A 14,952-nucleotide genomic window follows, 5' to 3' on the forward strand; every position below is an offset into this window, starting at 1 on the left:
CTTTTGTTTTTCACGTCACTTTTGAAAACTACTGGGAAATTTTTACTTTTGACCCACCAAAGTACCAACTAGATTCACTTTCCAATCATAAAAGTTACTGTTGAAGAAAATCGAAGCAGTTTTACTGTCCTAAAAGGTGATGACAGACACAAAAAAAAATAAAAAAAAATAAATAAAAAAAAAAACACACATCATTGTAAAATCAATACATTCATCGTTCCACTCAGAATCTAAAAAACTGTGACTAAGGATTTTTAATATTTTTCATCTGCCTTTGAAACAATATACTTGGAGCCTTCTATTAAATTTTCAAGCTTTTTTAATCAACAAATAAAATTTTATTGATATTTTTAGAAAAAAAACTAAAAAAAAATGAAAACTGACAATGTCCGTAAAGAGTTCAAAATAAGTCAAAATATATTGAAAATGTTATGGTGTATAGAAAATGCTAATATAAACATTCAGTCAACATTTCATGTATCTACGGTCATTTTTTTTAAAGTTACACCAAAAACCAAATTCAATTTTGTGAAAAATCGATTTTGCGTAAAAATTCCCGTTTTTCCTTAATTTTTCTTTGGTTTTTCTTGGTGCTTTTGAAAATTACCGGGAATTTTAAATTTTGACCTCCCCAATGCACCAACGATATTCACTTTCCAATCGAACAAGATACTGAAGTTGAAAATCGAAGCATTATTTCGACTATACTTATCGTGTGCACAGACACAAAAAAAAATTAAAAAATTAAAAAATTAAAAATTAAAAAAAAACACACATCATTGTAAAATCAATACATTCATCGTTCCACTCAGAATCTAAAATACAAATATGAAACTTTTTTCTTTGACAACAAATGAAAATAGGTATATAATTATATTATTAATTCAGTTTAGTTTAAAACTTTATACCTAATTTAGTGTGTGTATTTAATATGTAGAATTATTTTAAAGAAGAAACATTGTTTGTTCGTTTGTTCAGGGTAATCTCTGGAACTACTTAACTGATTTTAAAAACAATTTTACCATCAGAAAGCTACACTATCCCAAGGATCTAAAGGCTATATTTTATCTCGATAAGGGGCTCTTCATTTTTCTATTACAAATTTGAGAATTTTTCATAGGATTAATAGAAATAACAATAATAAGGTTGATATTGATTACAATAGTTAAAATAGTTATTAAGATTATGATTATTATGATTATATAATTTCAGACCTGCATTTTATGGCCTTATGGGACTGTGCTAAAAATCTTTAATGGAGATTAAGATAGGATATATCCGCGAGAATTTTGTCGCGAGTAGTATTAAACATCACTACGCTGGATATTAAATGACGAATTGAACATACATTTTGAATCATAAAGAATTGGTATTTTTAACGGGATATGAAGTACACGGATGAGCTAGTTCAAAATACATTATTAATGGGTGATGATCATTTGGGTGAGTGATCATATATGGACTTTGATGCTAACTATATTATTAACTATATTAAATTATTACTATAACAATATAATTTAAAAGGTCAGTCTAAAAAAAATTGAACTTTTTAGTCATATCTCGAACCGAACACGAACCGAAAAATTTAGTGTGATGTCGGACTTGAACCGAACGTTATTCGTTTGATACCAAACTGAACCCAAACTGATATGAATTAAATGTCGAATCAAACTTTTTATTTTTTCGTCAAACCTAAATAACAAGTTTAATACTATTTAAGTTTTAATTGTATTTGAGTCTTATCGGTTATAACTTAAATCAGTTGATTGCTACATCATATATGAAGAATAGTGAACAACTATAAAATTTTAGTGGGTGTATTTTTCGTCGAAAAATAGACAATAAACATAATTTAAACTTAAAAATGAACATCAGAAAAAAGTTTTGTTCAGAACGTTTGACTTGTTTAAAATTTTCTGGAGTTCGGAATAATTATAAAATTTTTAACTGCCCACCTTCAAACCAATATCTTTTTAAAATTAGAGACTTAGAATCCATTAAGAACAAAAATCACTTAATAAAACTTGTAAATAATTATAACCCAGACAGCATTTTGTAATGATAATATTATAATAGTATTACAATAACGTTATACCAATATTATTCGTGATTATAATGTTATAATAATATTATTAAACAAAAAATTGCTATCTGGGAATTATGCAAGTAAATATTATAATAGATAGGCCCACTGATCTAGGATATATAACATAACTAATAAATTTCTTCTTAGTTTTAAACAATATTTTAAAATTAATTGGTAGATACTACAGATTACAGTCCATGCCGTAACTAGAACAAACAATTCGGGAGTGTCTAAAATGTTTTTATATAGGTTAAATATTATTATACCAGACTCTCATCACTTTTACCCTCAAAATACAAAAAATCTCTTTTGGGTTATTGGTTAACACTACTAGGGTTATTGGTTTACGATATTCGCAACAGTAATATATACATTAACAGTATGAGATTAAATATAACAATGTGAATCTTACAATATAAAATATGTTAGAACATAATATACAAGAGAGAAAAAATAAAAAAAATGAACAAAGAATTTAGAATTTTCGGCAACTAAACAGCTGACATGTACCTGCGTTCACCAAAATAACGATAAATTCACCTAATCCACCTTAGCCTAAATAATTTTTTTTAAATTACATCAAAAGAACCATATGGTACCTGACACTACAACAATAGCAATCACGTTGAGCACCCCTACATACAAAACTCAATGAAATAAAACTTTCAATAAACCCATGACCTACATACCTTACAAAAATACGTCACAATGTCATATTCGATAGACTAAGAATAGGACACACTTCGCTAACACAGCTATCTTATGAGACGAAAAATACCGGATCAATGCTCAACTTATGGGGAAGCTTTAACAGTCAAATTCAAATATGACATACTTTACTGTCGCAACTATGCACCTACCAGAACTGTTTTAGATATAAGTGAACACTTATACGAAACACTAGGGCCTGTCCCAGAAAACATCAACAAAATCCTAAAATTCTTACTAAATTAAAAAATCTTTGTTCTCGTTATTACTGCTTTTACAAAAATATAAAATTATTCTTAATACAATTATAGTTAATAAACAATATACACTTCTAAAATGTTTGTACTTTTAAAAAATTTCTGGGGGAGGGTCCGGAATCCTGGATCATCCTCTCCCTAAAATACGCCTTTGACTACAGTCAAAATAATTACTTTTAAAATATTTATAACAGTTTTTAATACGTATTGTGTTTCACTTAAAGGGGATCTCGCGCATCTAACCTAACCTATCGTTTTTTTTTCAGTAATATATATTATCTAAACGCGTTCCAATGCACTGACTTTTATACTCCGATAATAATTTTGAAAACATATTTGAACAAATTATTAAGTCTATTTTGAGAAATTTGAGTTTGAATAGTAAAAAGTGATGTAATACTTTTTTTTCATTGAAATTTCTAAAAATACGAGATTTTTTCAAAAGTATAAAAATTTAAAACTTGGCTTGAAGGATCCAAAGTTGAATTAACAAAAAAATAAAATCGGTTTTCAAAATTATAAAATTATTTTATGTGTAAAACTTATGTCAGTACGTTGGAACTTATTTAGGTCTGATTTACATACCAAATTCGAGAGTGCGAGTGCGTAACGCTTACCCCACTCGCCGTCGAAGGACTCAAAATTACTTCATAATAAATTCAAATAATATGTTTTCAAAATTATTATTGGAATAAAACTCAAGTCTACAGTGCGTATAGGAACGCATAAGTGTATTTTCCTCCAAAAAAAAAGGTATCTAGTGTGGAATTCCCTTACTGCCTTTCTATTTTGGAAGACAGAAAATATCTACTCCCTGGTTCACACGCACGGCAACAGAGCGTCAATTTTATTGATTTTCCGTGAACAAAACCCCGGCTATAGCAATTTACCACCCTCTCCGATGAGCGCCGGCGCCGACTCGAGATTACCCCCGGGCGGACTCGTTGGTACCCACTACCCACACTGTTTCTTTTGGCATCCGCGAGGTGCCCGGGGAAATATTATATTGATTGATAATGTAAAGTGGCACCACTCCCTAATTTGTTCCCTGCGTTTAACAAGTGCGTAACATAGCAACGGCCACCGTGTACCCTCAGCAACAGTTCACAAAGCTTTGTTATAGTAAACCTATATCGCCTGCTGCCAGACTTTAAAGCGGTATACCCATGAACACTTTCTGCGTTATGTTGGCGTGGCAGTTTATATTAAATACTTATACTCGGGGGTGACTCTGAGTGGGAGGCTAGGGGCCACCCTTCCCCCCCAAACCCATATTTCCAATAAATTATAAATTGTTAAAAATAAAATTACAAAAAAAATCATATGACACTAAAGAAAGTTTTCTGAAAATAATAACTTAGCCCCCCGCCAAATCTCTGGAACCACCACTGCCTACACTTTAATTTTAAAACTAGTTTAAGTATGTAAAATTCGACAATTCAAAAATTCTTATATAAATCGCTTTAAAATTAAAATTAAAAAACAAATACCTTCGACAAATCCCGGAAAATGTTGTCACCAATTTAAAAGCTCGATAACTGCCAATATAGGTCAATTTACTCTAATATTAAAAAGGAAGTCATTAGGTAACCAGTAGGAGTTGAGTACACCTCGCCATTGAAAAGTAACTAATATTTCACCGTAATTTTAGTTTTGAATTAAATTAAATTGTATAGATCATTGGACGCGAAAAACGATACTGAACGAAGGCGGTCTGTCAGCATAGTGACGTTCATTGAACTGAATGTTTTTCGGGAGGGGGGGGATTAAACATCTATAATTTCATCGAAATTTGAATTTAATACCAACCTAATTTAAATTAGGCGCCTGCTATGGTTTTACAAAACTTACCATTTTGTTATAATGGTATTTAGGTTTCTTTTCAATGACAAGACATAGCTTTAATTTCACAGTCGGGATCAGAACAATATTTGTAGAAAAAATTAACACACTAATATTTATTGTTTCTAGTAGTTTATCGAATATTAATAAGTGTAGACGAGCAGAGCAATACACCACAACTTTTTCAGCGTACCCTTTGCCATTTAACTTCGATGTTATGCTTCACATTTATTTTTGGTTTTATCGATCAACAATATACCTATACCAATATAAGACTACAATGGATATGTTGCTAAATCATATTTTTAAGCTCATAAAGCTCACCCCGGAACCAATTGTAAGTATACTTTCATTTCAGTATACGGGTTGATCCATTTTTTCGAATCTTACGTTTCCAAAATAAAATGTTGGTAAAATCATTAGGTAAGAATGTAGGAATGTAGGATATTGTTCCTACACTTGATTTTCGAAAATACTAACGGTTTTGAAAGTTTTTTTGTACAATAAAATGTTAAGTCGTTAGGTACGAAACAACATATCGATTTTACACCTTTTAAACCTAAAGCCTTTATCTAAACCCTACACGTAGAACAAACGGTATTTTCGGTATACCGTTATTTTTTAATTATTTTATTAAACGATATAAGTTCAAAACCCGTAATTAACTGTATACCGTAAAATATCGTGTAAGCTGTGTACCATGAAATACCGTCTAAACGATTTACTGTAAAAACCTTAAAAGAATGGTATACCGTAAAAACCGTATAAAGGGTATACCGTATAATATATCGGTGGGCACTAGGTATAGTTTGTTTTATTTTTTTCGGTATAGGTGCCACCGTGCCATAACTCGGTATTTTGGTATATCATATAATTTTAGTCTTTTCGGTATACCGTTTTAAACCGGTATTGAAATCAATACCATAATACTGAAAATTATTTTCAATACCGTCAGCCCTACCTAAACGTATTTTAATACAATACAATAAACTACAATATTCCATGTAGAATTTAAAAATAATTTGGTAACCTTGATATTTTTTTAAAATTGGCTTCATGGATATTAAAAATATGAGTTTATTTCATTTTTCTCCTGTAGAGATATTTGGTCACCGAGAGTTATTAACGCCGTATATTGATTAAAATAAGATGCGTTTCGGAATGTTAAATTTATACCAAAAAAAAAAAAAAAATGAAAGATCAATTTATGAGAGAAAAAAAATGCCAAATAAGAATCCGGCGGATGTGTGATCACAAAATTCCTACCTACTGTTTTGAAATTAGGATCCTGTTTTTATATAAAAATAAATAAATGATTAGGTACCTACGTAGAGATACTAAGTACTTGATAACTCGACAAAGAAATAATTAATTGACAGATGTTGTATTGCTTTACAACGGTTTAAAATATCGTGGGACCAAACGTCGAGTAATCAATAATCGCCGGGGACCTGCAGACTGCAGCTAATAACTCGCAGAATGACATATTTCCTCGGAACCGGGGCCAGTATTTCAATTTTTCCGCAGTATTCTACAAAATATGTTTTATTTATTATGTATTATTATGTATTACACGCTATTCGTCAAAAAAAAAAAAAAATTATCAACTTTAGTCGATTTTACCGAACAGGATCATTATTCCAGTAGAGCGTATTTTTGGGGACAAAATAACATTGGCACGACTGAGCCCCTTAAGTTAGGTACCCTACACCGTGGTACCCGTATGTGTTGTCACAGTCTTACGACATGGTGAATATTCGTTCGCCGGATTTAATGGTGTGCTGTTAGATTTGATATTACATTGACCTATTATCGAACTTTTAAGTTAGAATATTATCCGTGGTTTTTTACGGTATTTTAATTTTTATGTAAATTATGAGCATGAATATTTTACAAACAAATAACTCACTTAAAAATAAAAATATCATAAAAAAACACGATTTGTTATAATATACATAAAAGTTTTTGATAATAAGTCAATTCACTCTAATATCAAAATCGACAGCACCCTATTGAAACTGACTAATTCGCTGTGTCGTACGTGTGCAAAACGGAGACAACTTATCCCAACCAGAAATACACTAAATTTAAAAATTCGCGTAGGCGCTAAACTAGATTTATAACGCTACATTTAACAAATATTTTGTTTGAAAAAAAAATGGTGGAAGACGCCACTGCTCTGTGAGTTAATAAATCATAAATAGTTCTCCTAATTTATTGCTTTTTGAATAGGTTTTGAAACACATTTGGGTTCCTGAAAATATTTTTAATTTATCAAATGCACAATAATAATTTATTCCGTTTAATAATATTTTATACTGTTAGATGTTCTAATTAATAATTATAATTGTAAAAATAAATATATACGATACCTACTATTATTTTTGTACTAAATTTATTATTGTACTATAGGTCGATGGTGGTGATAGTAGGATGGTAATTACTAATTATTAAACAGTTTAATATCAAAGAATATTTTTTCAATGTAAATTAATAATTGAAATTTATTTCAGATCTTATTAGTCACAAGTTAAATTTAACAAAATAAAAAATTATCCATCGACAATGATTTCAAAAAAACCTAATAAAAATCGAATATTGCCCAATCGAAAATCTTATGCCCATAAATAGTAGAACAGTTTTATCACGTGGCCATTAATTTTGCGAAAATTTAAAATAAATAACTAATAATTTTTTTAGTTAGGTAGGTACTCCAAATCAATGATTTTGTCTTAAGCTAAATACATTTTTTTAGGAACCCAAACCGAAACCGTAACCTATATTTTTATGTAGAGGTTATTTTGGTTTTTTGGTTCCAAAATCCAATAGATATTTTATCTATATAAGTAGTAGATATAATATAATTAGGTATAAAGTTAGTTATTACTACATATTATTAGCAATAACATATAGGTAATTATAGTCTATAGAATCATAGATCTATAAAAGTTTATCAATACTAAGAAATTAGAATATTACTATATTATGACAATTGTGTACAACAGAATTTTCATAAAACAAATTCAAAAATCCTAATTCTCATTTCCGTGTAACCTATAACAAGCCCGGTACCTATACCTACCTGCGTTCAATTATTATTGAATCGCAAATCGCAATTCGCAAAACTAATGTGGAATATTTCTAAAGATAATAACAATTTGTACGTTGATAAGTGTTCCAGAGTAAGTTGTCTTATAATAATTGTTCCCTAACTAATATGCCTGCAGGTCTGCACTAGTAATATTAAATACTTAATGTGGGTATCGTCTATTAGTTTAAAATTTAAGTTAATATTATTAACTAATAAAATAGTTAGGTGCAGTGGATACCTAGTTATGTTTTAAATAATATATTATAATTTAGGTTTTGCTATAGTCATATACCAAATAATTTTTAAATCTTTCAATGTTTAGAATTCAATGGTATAGGTAGTGAAACTTCCATAAACAGTCTGTAAATTATTGAATACAATAGTATCTATTTCTTTAATAGTTTTAGTCTTAATGATATTATATTACCTAAGCTCGGAAATAGGTACACTCAATTACAAATTTTACAATAAATGAATACTTGCCATTAAATAATAGAGGTTCTTAAAAGCAAAAATAAATTATAAAGGGTTAAAACCGGTATTAACCAAACCGAAACCGAAATTTGATATTTTTGACAACCGAAACCTAGCTAAACCCAAACCGATAAAATCATAAAGGTTCTAGTCCCTGCAGTAAATAATAAATATACTTAGATTTTCTTCAACAGTATCTTTTCTGACAAGAAAGTGAATCTATAGTTGGTACTTTGGGGGGTTAAAAGTAAAAATTGTATACATATATATGTTTGTCAATGCGGATATTATAAAATATCCACACTGACAAACCGCTCAGAATCGTTTTTCGTATACAATATGATATTATGTCATGGAATTCAAATTATTCTTAAAACATTTTTAACTATTCAAAAGTTTGTACATATTATCTATTTATCTTTTTAGACTTTTAGAGCGTACAATATAAAAACTTGTGTACCTACTTTATAGCTAATAGTTATATTATGTTATACGATACGAACATATTTATATTTAATTTATTAACTTCAGTGTTTGTAGAACCATAACCATGGCCCATGTAAGAAAAATATTTGCCCCACTCTACCCCCCCCCCCTGGAGAAAAATTCTAGCGCCGTGCCTGGTAACCATAGACCATAGACCATAGACACATAAAAGCGGTCCTATGGCCCGGTGCCCAGTTGTTGCCGTTTTACCATTACTATATTTTATTAGCACAAAACATGCCTTTTTTATAATATATTCAGAAAATATTATACTATGTAAGGACTAAGAAATTATTGTCACAATGATACATTTTTACTAATTGATGGTTGAAACATATTTATATTTAGACGCATGCGGGGACGTACACACTGTATGCAGTGCCGCATTTAGACATTTTGCGCCCCGGTGCAAAAAAAAATTGGCGCCCCCTAAGCTCCGGTGAAAAAAAATTGCTTCCCCCTAAGGGGCCTACCCACGGAAAATATGGGAGCTAGATCCTCATTAACCTTTTAGATTTTGAGCACAGAAAAGAATATTTGTTTTACAATGTGTGCTTTTTTTAAAAATATTATTTAGTAATTGCTTGATTCTCTCTCCGCAAAGATACATTTGAATTTATGTCACCTAAACCTTGCTTATAATTCATCATATAAATTGTTTTTTTTCAACATATTTAAGTAGGTTGTAGGTATTTCATGAATAAATAAAATAAAATTATATAAAACTATGCAAATTAATATTAATTAAAAAATGCCAAACAGCATAATACTAATAAACTTTATACATAATACTGTTATTAAAATAATTAAAATTACACAATTTTAATAATTCACAAGTAAACATATTTCTGGCTACAACATTTTGGCGCCCCTAAAATACTGGCGCCCGGGGCAGTTGTACCCAGGCCCCCCCCCCTAAATGCAGCTCTGACTGTATGTATGGGTATGTATTTATGTATGTTTGTTTGTGTGAGTGTGTTTTGTGAAGGAATTTCGTATGCACAACAATAATAACAATTACTAATTAGTATCATAATCTCCTATGGTTTAATTTGTAAAATCTAAAATTGATACAAACTCTAAAAACAACAACCGATTGGCACTCTTATTAATTAGCATTGATCACGGTCCGCGGACTTCAGTTAACTTGCGAGAGTCGTGTATGATTCAACTATTCTGCGTATTGTGTTAATATTTTAGTTGAGTACCTTATTCTACCTAAATTCAAATTTATTTTTTTCGTGATTCGTGTCTACATTAATCTTTTAATTTGGGCAAAATATGACTTAAAAAAAAATAAATATGTAGTTCGGGCCGGTCAAAACCTTTGCCCCCCCCCCTCTATTGAAAACTAGATTGACGCCACTGTATTTCCCCCACGTTCTCTTTTCTCTTTAACTCTATATCGTACCCCTGACCCCTCTCTCTCTCTAAACGCTGTCCATTAGTTTATTGGTCTATGCTGGTAACGAATTCGGTAAATCTAATAAATAAAAATCACATACCTACCTATTTGGTAACGTCCTAGATGTTGTATTGTTAATGTAATTTTGCTATAATAATAAGTTATTACTTATTAGGTAGGTACTATGCAGACTCTACAAAATGTAAAATATTTTAGACATTAACATATCAGGTCTATATAAAATGTAGGTACTTTAAGTATTTTATTAAGATTTTAACTCATTGGGGTTACCTAATCACTTTTAATGACAACAAAAACATCAAAATAAATTCAAAACTGGTGTCGTGTAAATATTTCCGTTTTACCGCTGTTTTTTGTTGCCAATTTGTTACCTAGTATTTACAATAGGTAGTTAAATAGGTATAACTTAAATTTATAAATATTTTAACCTTGTTTTGAACTTTTAGTTCTTAGCAGTTAGCTATAAAAATTGAACATTATATACTTTTTTAAATACAAAATAATTTTATAATTTATAAATTGCTTATAAAAAAATGTATGCCTTTAATTTTTATAATATGTTCATTACTTTTGAACTTCTACTATGAAATGACTTATGGTCTATGGGTAAATTTTCAAGTTTTTTGATTCAGCAATCCTTCCATTGTCCTTTTTTGATACATTTTATATTTTTTAATTATTATAATATATACTATTTGTATACCTATATCAAATTTATAATAGATCTATATATTTTGGTTTTTTTTAAAATATTGAGCAATAAAAAAATATACCCAATTACCGGTACACATTTGATCCCTAACGATTATTAAGTAATTGAACATAAATGGATGTATTACATTTTCTTTATTTTTCATATAATATAGGTACTGTCACACTATATAGTAGATACGTTATAAGAATAAACATAATTATCAATTTGAATTTTTACATGGTTTTCTAAACCGTTTGACTATGATCCTATACCTAGTTTATTATTTCAATGATTAATTATAATAGTTAGGTTAACTGTTTAGTCTTGCTAATACCAAATAACATAACGTACCTAGTCCAATATATTTTTATTATATTTCTGAAACCTTCATTTTCTAAAATGTACATATTATCTAATATCTATATTAAATCCTTTCAAAATCACCTTTTAAATATGACGATCAAGTTACTTAAGTATTTGATTTTATCGATGTGACAACGATCAACAAATGGTTCAATTTACACTAATCTATATATACCATTATACATTTTACTACTCAGTACTGCTGCTATATTAAGGATTGTAATATTGTATACAATTTGTTGATATGTCAAATGTTACATATAATACATTTGGCAGGTCAAAATTTAAATTCCCAGTAATTTTCAAAAGCGCTGAGAAAAACAACATAAAAATTAAGGGAAAACAGGAATTTTTACGCAAAATCAGTTTTTTATAAAAATTTAATGCAAAGCTCCTACTATATTGTTACAATGATAATATATTAAAAATCTTTAGTCACAGTTTTTTTTTTTTATAATCATTTAAAGTTCAAATCTTGAAAATACGGAGAAATCACGAAAGTTAGCAAATTATTTTGATTTGAGAATTCATAAGAATTTTTCTTTTTAAATCTAAAATTTTAAAATTTAATACCTACAAGATTATTCATAAGTTTATCTACCTTTAACAAAAAAAAATGTCTACAAGCAAATCAAATTAAATTTTAATGAGCGTTTGAAATTCATATTTTTACAATATCCAATATAGGTATTCAATCGATTTCTCATGTAGAGGTTTTGTTATTTTTTTGTTATTCAAAAACGAAAAACTGTAGATACATGAAAATTTTACTGAATTTTATACTTTTCATTTTCTATACACCATACAATTTTGAAAATATTTTCACTCTTTTTAGGCTGCAGCTTACGGACATTGTCAGTTTTCAATTTTTTTAGTTTTTTGTTCTAAAAAATCAATAAAATTTTATTTGTTGGGCCAAAAAGCGTGAAAAATTAATGCAATGCTCCTGATATATTTTTGCAATAGCAGTTGAAAAATATTAAAAATACATAGGCACGATTTTTTTTTATAAGTATTTTAAGTTTGAATTGTAATAACATTTACCAAATTTAAAATTTAATAATTATTTTGTAGTTAAAAATGTATAAAATGTTCAACTTTTATAGCTAAGGATTGAAAATGTAAAACAAGGTTCCACGTAAATAGGTAAATATATAAATTTATTTATTCACAATAATATCATCAAATATACTTAGTGATATAAGTACCTACTGATATCACAGTCTGACTAACCATTTTCTCATCGTTCGAATCGTTTTTTTCATACAATGAAATTATATCGTTGAATTCAAATCTAACACCATCCTTTACAGTTACCCACTTGTAACCTACTGTTGCAGTAGAGCGACATCAACTTTACCACTTTTTTATCTATGAATGTCAATAAATACTTATTTGATGTGTAAAAAAGCTTGAAAATTTAATACAAGGCTCCTAATATATTGTTACAATGATATTTGAAAAATATTAAAAATACATAGTCACAATTTTTATTTTTAAGTATTCAAAGTTCAAATCTTGACGGAATACGTAAAAATCACGAAAATAATTTTGAGTTTTAAATTCATAAAAATTTTTATTTTTAAGCCTGAGATTTGAATATGTTATACATGATTCCTCGTAGTCTTGTCTACCTTTATTTAAAAAAAAAAAATGTCTACAAAAAGTCAAATTAAATTTTTATGAGGGTTTAAAGTTCATATTTTTACAACATTAGATATTAACTATTTCTCATGTACCTAGCAATTTTTTTTATTACGCTGCAGTTCAAAAACAAATAACTGTAGATAGGTACATGAAAATTTCCCTAAATATATTTTATATTTTCATTTTCAATTCGCTATAAAATGTTGAAAATATTTTAAGTCGTTTTTAGTTCACAATTTAGTAGACAATTTCAAATTCCAATTTTTTAGCTTTTTTTCTATAAATATTAATACAATTTTATTTGTTGGGCCAAAAAACGTGAAAGTTTAATACATGGCTCCTGATATATTGTTACAATAACCGGTTAAAAATATTAAAAATACGTTTGCAACGATTTTCTTATTATGTTGTATTGAAAACCCGAAACCGAATAATCGTAGATACCTAAGTACTTCATATTTTCACCAAATGTTAATTTTATAATTGTTAATTCTATACTAGATTACATTTTCAAAATATTTTCACTCGTTTTAAGTTGTTAACAGACAGATTAAAATTAAAAATTTTTTAGTTTTTTTTTCTATAAATATTAAATACTAATAAAATTGTATTTGTTGGACCAAAAAGCGCCAAAATTGAATACAAGTCTCCTGATAAATTGTTAAAATAGTAGTTGAAAACATTAAAAATACATAATACATATGCACAATTTGTTTTTTGATAGACATTTAAAGTTCGAATTTTGACAAAATGTATCAAATTTAATATTTAAAAATTATTTTGTAGTTAAAAATTTATAAAATGTTCAACTTTTATACCTAAGGATTGAAAATTTAAAACAAGGTTCCACGTAAATACCTAAGTTATAATAAATTACTTTATTCACAATAGTATCATAAAATATAGGTTAGGTGCTTATAGTAATATCATAGGCTGACTGACCTATGATATACCCATATATATTATACAATACTATATTATTGAATTCAAATTTGATACAATCCATTAGAGTGACCCCCTTGTAACTTACTGTACAGCAGAGAGACACAAACTGGCAAACCTTTTTTTTTTCCCCCAGTGCTTTATTAAACTACTGAGTAGGTACTTTTGACTTTTGACTCCCCCAAAATACCAAATAGATTCACATTCCCAGGAGAAAAAAAAAGACTACCCCAAAAGGTGATGACAGACGCAAAAAATAACTCATCATTGTAAAATCAATACATACATCGCTCCGTTCAGAATCTACAAATTTTAAGAACCTAAAAATCCACTCTTATAAGTAACAAAAAACTTGTGCAATTATGCACTAGTAGATAGGTACTGACGACCAAATACCAATTAAATACTGTTGGAAATGAAAACATTTTAATAATTATAGGTGCCTACTTCCAATAACCTGATCAAGAAATAATTAACCTGCAATATTGAATTGATTAATAGGTCCTATAGGTAATGATTTAAAATGTTGGAGAATCAAACGTCTTCCTAATCAATATACCTACTAAATAGAAAAACATCCTACTGCTAATAACTCGTGGGGGCCAAAATATGTCCCATCTTAATATATTAATCTTATATCTTAAAGTATAAAGTGTGTTTTTACAGTTCTACCAATTCTATAAATAAATATTAAAAATATATATATATCACCATTAGCTATTATTGGTCACCGCCTTTAATTAATTACCTCTTATTCTCTAATAAGTAAATAGCCTCATCGATTAAGTACAAAAATAAATTACTTGTATGAAAGAATACTGTATTTAATCTTACAACATCTGACTTAAACTGGTTAAAATATTTTAACTATTAAAAAGTACATCTTAGAAATTATTTTTATTTCTGTAGACACCATTGATATCACAAATAGGGTAA

This window comes from Acyrthosiphon pisum, chromosome X, assembly GCF_005508785.2.
Source record: "Acyrthosiphon pisum isolate AL4f chromosome X, pea_aphid_22Mar2018_4r6ur, whole genome shotgun sequence".
NCBI classification, from domain to species: domain Eukaryota; kingdom Metazoa; phylum Arthropoda; class Insecta; order Hemiptera; family Aphididae; genus Acyrthosiphon; species Acyrthosiphon pisum.